The sequence below is a fragment of the Gymnoscopelus braueri genome (genome assembly GCF_963280865.1).
Source record: "Gymnoscopelus braueri genome assembly, chromosome: 1".
Lineage (NCBI taxonomy): Eukaryota > Metazoa > Chordata > Actinopteri > Myctophiformes > Myctophidae > Gymnoscopelus > Gymnoscopelus braueri.
Genome location: NC_137603.1, coordinates 36,945,134 through 36,953,027, shown reverse-complemented (window position 1 = coordinate 36,953,027; position 7,894 = coordinate 36,945,134).

The following is a 7,894-nucleotide window of genomic DNA, read 5'->3' as shown; positions in this document are numbered from 1 at the left end:
CGCTTGATTCTAACGCCATGTGACAAAATGCAAAGCGCTGTTAAAAGAATGAGCTGGAAAAAAAGGAAAGAAAGGTAGGTTATTATTTAATGTGAACGTGTTTTTTCCCCTCCCTTCCCCTCTCTCCTGCTCTCTCTCTCTCTCTCTTTTAGTAGGAGATAACACCTTTTGGAGGGGCTGCCTTGAAGCATTATAGCCCAGACAGGATATATGGCTAATCTGTGTCGTTGAGCCATTACGCTACATTTATCAGTGACCCCCCCTTCTATATCATTACAGTTAAAGTCCATAAAAGTGTGTTTAGACAAAGATGAAGGCATTACCTGCTCAGAAACCCCAAGTGCTATTAGAGGCTTAGGCCTCTGTCGATGTGCGCTGGATATTAAATATCCTTTATCTTAAACTCCCTCTCTCTCTCTAAACCCCCCCACATCTCTCTCTCTCTCTCTCTCTCTCTCTCTCTCTCTCTCTCTCTCTCTCTCTCTCTCTCCCTTTCAGCTCTCCGGGTAAGCTGATATCTCATTCGGCCCTGCCTTATTGCCATAGCCGTAATAAATACACAGATATCAATGGGCCAAGTTTGTCCCGGTCTCAAACGATTATGTGAGCCATGCCTCCCATTTCTGTAGTAGTATTAGGAGGAGGAGAGGTATATTTATTTATATGGGAGGAGAGGATGAGGGAGGGATGAGGGCAGATACAGTTACAAAGGCAGACGGGGAGAAGGAGCGGAACAGGTTATCCTGTATACTTAAGGGACAGGCCTAGGACACACACTCACGCACACACACACGCACGCATGCACGCACACGCACGCGCACGCACACGCACACGCACACGCACACGCACACGCACACACACACACACACACACACACACACACACACACACACACACACACAGAGACATTCATGTACTTCCACACACTTGCACATGCTAGGAGGCACTTGCATACACATCTGCACTTCAGTATGTGTGCATACACGCTCAGACAGACAGACAGACAGACACACACACACACACACACACACACACACACACAGAGAAAGAGAGAGAGACAGACAGACAGACAGAGAGAGAGCGAGAGACAACCAGATAAGTGCAATGAGAAAGGGAGGCTAGCATGGTGGGATACACTACACAGGGAAGGACTTAGAGGGGGGATTGTGATGTCTAATGTGTTACTTCATTGTATTAGCACATATAAAAAAAAACTTGTTATTCCTTGGACTGTCAAAACCATGATAAACTTATGTCTAGAAGATACAGTACAGTATCTAGTACTGTACTGGTTCTCAAAGTGAGCCCGGGGACCCACAGTGGTCTTTAAGGGGGTTCTATAGGGGTCCCAAGACAAATTAGTTATATAGCATCAAAATCAGTGTAACCAATAAAACTATATAACCTATAAACATTGACTATTTGAAAATCTTGACATTTTTTTTTAAAACATTTGGAATATTTTTAAAACAATTTAACAATATATATTTTTTAACTATTTAAGTGGTTACGTGTGTCAGTCAGTGGGTTTTTATAAATATTTAACCAATGAAAAGTAAACAATTTAACAGCAATATTTTCAGATGGCGGGGTCTGCAGCTAAATATGTATTATTGGTATTTGGTTTCCTTGACATGAAAATGTTTTTTTTTGCACTCCCAGAGTTAACCACATGAACCCTAGTTTCCCTATTCTGGTGTGAGCATTCAGCGAAAATAGCAGATCTACAAGGTTACGCGGTGTGAGCAAGCTTACACAGTGCCAGCAATGAGCGTGCTCACACATACATTGTGATCTTGTAGATATTCTCTTGTAGGCTATTTTCGGCAAAGAGATTTTGGTGTAGAGGGAAAAAAGGACCATAGACCACTACGGACCCCTGTCGGCCAAGTGTATACTGTATAGGCTTTGTGTGGTTAGTCTAACAGAGGATTTTACTGTGCATAATCATGGGTTTGAAAATGTAACCGTATCCCACAAAACCGCTTTGCTTGGGCACCAGCGAGTACATTGTCGCTGTCGTGGTGGAAACCTTGTATGTTCAAAACTGTTACTTTTCAGAAAATGGAAAAAAAGAACCTGTGTTCCAATGGATCCAGTGCAGTTTAGTCGCAATCACTCATTAATACTTTTCATTGGTTCACACGTAGCCACTTTCACTTTCAAAATGTGTCCAAAAGAGCGAAAAATTGCTACAAGCTCACAATGTGTCACGATGCGACACGTTGTGAGCTTGTAGATTGGCTATTTTCACTACTTTTGAGCGACACTCATGTACTCATGACAAAGTAGAGCATTAATTTAAAAATGTAAAAAGAAATTTGGAGATACAAGGTTTCTGCCAGACAGCAACGATATCTGTCTTATCTTTAGCATCATCAGTGGAACTGTTCCAGAGAGTATTACCTGATGACCTACAAGACTACAGACCTCGCTGCTTTTGTTTCTGTCTCCGGGAGGGGCATGTTCTCATGCACTGGGTTAGGGATTCGTTCATGTGAATGCAACTTATAAAACATGAAAATAAAATAAAACGTTATCAGAGAAAGCATTGGAATAACATGGTGTTTGAATTATTTTAGGGTGGATTTTCATTCACACTGTCATATTGAATTGTGGGGAATTTCTCTCTCTTTCAGCCTCACATGCACAAGCACGTACTGGATGCACGCACACACATACACGCTGGCCCACTTTTATTCGAGTGTCTTTCCTTTTTATTCTCCTATTCTCTCACACACACACCGGTCACACACATACCTTCCATCTCACTTACATTTCTTACTCGCTCTCCCTTTCTTTCTCCTACACACACACACACACACACACACACACACACACACACACACACACACACACACACACACACACACACACACACACACACACACACACACACACAGTCCCACAACTTTCATTACCTCTCTGAGGGCAGCACCGGCGGCTTGGCAGGGGAGATGGGTGTATATCTCCTAGCTATAACACAACGTCCCAGGAGTCTGGAGGTCAATGAGATTAACCTATAGCTCCTTTCCTTTCATTACGCACTCCAAATTACACCCACTTACAGACGGCAGCAAGAAGGAGGCTATCACATATGGGCTGAGAACTATTTAAAACCCGCTCCCTCTGGGCGAATCGCTGAACCTCTTTATTTCTCTTAAGGTTCTGCCTGTCGCTCCCTGCAGTGCTCTGGTGTGGAACGAGGTTAGGTCCTTATTCACAGGGTTCAATTGGCTGGGGGGGGGATGGTGAGTGGGGGATCCATGCCTCTGCTTTTGATATTCTTCCCTCTTGTCATTCATTTTTATGGCCGGAAATTTCATTTTCGCAAATGTAGGATGTCTGATATTTCACTTTTATGTTTGATAATATCCCAATTGAACAATTTAATAAGAAAATGTATTTAACCATTTTAACCCCGGCGTCCCTATTTCTTGGGCAAATTCTAGAATATTTTGATGCCAATACTTTTTGCACTTTACTCAAGTTGAATTAGTGAATACAGGCTTTTTACTTTTAACATAATATTTTTCTCCGCCAGGCTGGACGGCCAAAGGCTGGCTTCCGTGAACAGCTAATCTACGGTACCGTTGGACTGACTGAAAATGTTCACATCAGCCTGTTATAGCGCCACCAGGAGGTGCAATTTGCACCATATTTTGTCCAAACCTCACGCAAATCAGTACACATTATCTCTATGATCATGTGATCAAAATCTGTCAGATTTTTCATAGGCCATCCTGATTGGCTAAGATTGGCTTCCAAAGTTTGCAGGAGTGGCCCGTTTTGAACAAAATGCCACAAATCATAAATGCAGTGTCCGATTGCCGTGAAACTTTGCATGCACAATCCCACTAGACCAAGGAAGAAATGCCACCCTACATTTTTTACGCCCATATCCACCTGACAAGTTTTCCACCACATTGTGTTTTTTTTGAGTGCCAGGGTTTTTTTAAAAACAGGGTACAGTCAGTGCCTGGATTTTTAACCATTTTTTAACCCTTTTCAAGTAGTCACAAAATATTTTCAGTGATCACCGTCCTCACGGTGATCCCCTCATTACACACATAGAGGTCTCGTACAATCGGGGGAAAAAAATTAAAAACATTCGGTAATCCGTTCCATAGTTGAAGCCAGTTGAAAATAGTCGAAAATAGTCAAAAATACATAATAAAAAGAAAAAGTACACAGGAGCCGAGATACAGGCTTTTGAAGTCATAAGTTAACCAGGAAGTGGATTGGAGTCTACATCTTCAAAAAATGATATCTCCTGGTGCTGTGAAGGAAAAAAAAAAGTTATTTATTTTTTTTATTTTATTTTTTTTTCCAAAAACGGTCATAACCGTTTTTGGCACACAACGCATGGCTTCTCAAAAACGGTCCGGACCGTTTTTGGCACTCAATGTGTTAAAGCTTCCTGACCTGGCGGAGACCTGTGCTCCGAGGAACACATTCTACTTTTATAATGGTATATCTGAGTAATCTGAGTACTTCTTCCACCACTGTGTAAGATATTCAACAGCATTTCACAATGACAGCTCTGTGCCCTGACATTGTCAGTTCAGCTCGCTTTAACTCTGAGAGTGGACAAATGTAACCTTTTGTACACTAAGATTTTTTTTTTAATGAATAAACTCTGAGGATTTTACTGTGTGTACTGGAACTTTTTGATTAATTTGTGTGTCTTCACCCTTAGTATGGACTTTCACTTTTCTGAAACAAACAACACTTACTAAATAGAGGGAAGTGCACCGTTTGAGTAATGGCCTTGTAGCAACTCACTTTACTGTATAGGCCTACACGTATCTTATTTATTACGTAACTTCTCTTTAAATGCTGAAATGAGAGGACCATAATTCAAAGAAATACTTTTGTCTTTAAATAGTGAACGGTGTGTTAACTTACTCTGAGAAGAAACAGCCAAGCGAGATTTACTGTGTGGAGAGCTTTGCACAAGTTGTCCTAGATAGTTGGCACAATATCACCTGGCATATTCTGCCTACTTTTTGTGTTTTACATGTCAAAGGTAGTAAATAAGGTTTAGATTCTAGACCAGTAAAACTTTATATCTGATCATACCAGGAACTCGCATAAGAGAAGATTTTTTTTTAGGTTACGATTTTGTACAGCATTCTGAGGAAATTATTGGAATAGTCATTCATTCTCTCATTGGGCTCTCATTCAAAAAAATAGTCACAATTTCCAAACTGTGGGCTGGGGCCCACAGTTTGGCAAGTAGGCCCCCAAATAACTACCAAAACACTATAACATTAACAAAAAAAAATAACATGATTTAAGAAATAGTTCTTTTTTCTTCAAAACCTTAAATAAAGTTAGTTTTCATGTGATACCGATACATAATACTTGATCCAAGCCAGACGATGATTGATTGATCATTAAAGACGGGGTGCCGGGATTTTCAGTGATCCCCCCCCCCTAAAACATAATCATCAGGTATTATGGTTATACTAGGAGGAAGATTTTTTTCAAAAAAGTTTACAGAAATTGTTAAAATTATGTTTTTATGTGGACACGCCTCCAGTTCATTAAGTATACCAGCTTAGCACCTCCTCCACCACCTTAGCACCACCCACCTGTCCTAGTCCCTCCTCCTCATGCCCACACCTGTTGTGTTATGATAATGAGGGGGAGGGTATATTTTTACTATGTCACTAAAGCACTGTTTCTCTATTGGCACGTTTGACCCTCAAGGTTTCAGCTTCCAGGTAGAAACTCAAAATAGTCAGAGAAGACATAAAACACCATAAAAACACCACCAGGGGGCTTAATGGAGTTATATCAACCTCATAGACACATGAAAAACAGAAAAAGTGCAAAACCATGGCACCACCTCTTTAAAATAGACATGATCTGAGAATGCACGTGGCCCACCCATCTGACCACTTAACACAGCAGCCTTTCAACTGCTGTGTTAAGTGGTCAGATGGGTGGGCCGTGAACATGTATGCTGAGGAAATAAAGGAGAAAAACATTTTACAAACCCACAGTAAGTTTGTCTTGTTTTGTAGAACATCATTGCAATGTGTAGCCAGTTCATGTTAACCTGTGGTCACAGTTACTTTGTGGTTCTGCATAGATCAGTAGAGAATGATACTGTTTCTGCCTGAGTAAAGGATTGTATTTCCACAGAGGCCACCCACACACCAAACGTGGGTATGTGTGTACATTCATAGTAGTGGTCAACCGATTATCAGATGGGCAGAGCGTCATCTCCAATATTCATTATTTTCCATTATTATAGCCATTGGCTGTTTGAACTGATATCCCTCATAGTTTTGCAGAATTTGGGATTATTGGGTTAATGTGGCCAGGGACTGAGCGAGAGGGAACAGTTCATCTTTAATCTAGTTTATTGAATGTTTATGCCTGCTGGGAACTCTGGGATATTATTTTGTTGAACATTTTTGTGTCATTGTTTTTTTTAACATGGTCATTTGTACATCGTCTTGCTCGATTCCTAATATTCGGTATTGGCTGAAGGCAACTACAATATGGATTTCATGTTATTTGTAATGTTTTATATAGAAGTCCAACAAATTAGCTATTTTATATGGCCATTATAGCTATTGGGTTTGGTTGTAAGCTTAGCACCAATCTTAACATAAGCGATGATTAGCTGAATTGTTGTATCTGAACACGGCTAATCAGCTGGAGGCTAAGAGCACGGCATGACTGATGGAGCGGGGGGTCTTGGTGGGTGTGACTGAGTGGGGAACAACCAGCTCATATCACTTCCTGGTTATGAATAGCCTCCCTCGAAAGGTCAGCGCCATGACAACCCTGTGATGGATGTCACCGACGTCCAATTAAATCCTTCTAAAAAAAGGAGCCTGGGAGGCTCTTGTTTGTGCTTATTAAATATAAAAGAGCTAAATCAAAAGTCCGAGGCTTGCTTCTCTGTGCTTAATGCCGAGCAGGACAACAGAGAGCGTTTTCTTTTTTTTTTCTTGTTCTTTTTTTTCAATTCCTCAATTATTCATGTTTTTGATGAGGGGGTCAATAAGGGGAAGAACGCTCGTTATGAATGTTTGGAGGCAAGCGCAAAGGTCACTACACACACAGACACACGCACAGGCGTGCACACATGCACACAGATATACACAACTTTTCAGACCTTTCAAACTTTTTTCTCTTTGTCTCTTTCTTGCTGGATAAATAGAGGAGTGCAAAGAGCGATGCTCCTGTGCCTTGAGGAACGCAAATATTTGTTGCCCAGTTGTCAAAGCTTTCTTTCTGTGTGTCCTCTCTCCCTCTCTTTCTCTCCCTCCCTCCCTCTCTCTCTCTCTCTCTCTCTCTCTCTCTCTCTCTCTCTCTCTCTCTCTCTCTCTCTCTCTCTCTCTCTCTCTCTCTCTCTCTCTCTCACCCCCACACAAACACACACAAGCTGCATTGAGGAAAGTGGGACAGTCAAGCAATGAATAAGGGGAAACTTGTTTTTATTTGTGTATCAGCTGGCCCTTTGAAACTTCCAGCTTGCACTTGTGCACATTCTTGCACACAGGCATGCGCACACTCCTGAACGCACATGCACTCACACACAACCCTGATCCACTACACAGTAAAATCCTCAGTGTTGATTTAACTCAGAGTGTACAAATGTAACCAAATTGACCTGTAAGGGTTCATTTGGTTACATTCGTACACTGTCAGAGTTACAATTGGATAAACTAACACTGAGGATTTTTACTGTGTAAAAGTAGCACATTTCCATTCCAACAGCCTCTCACTTTTTAAGCCTACCTCTGTTTGAACTTATGCTTTTCTTTTTTTTTTCCCTCTCCCTTGTGTATCCACTCTGAAATTATAGATGGGGATAATAATAATAATGTCATTTTGTACCGGAATCTCAGTCATTACCTGCAGTAAAGTG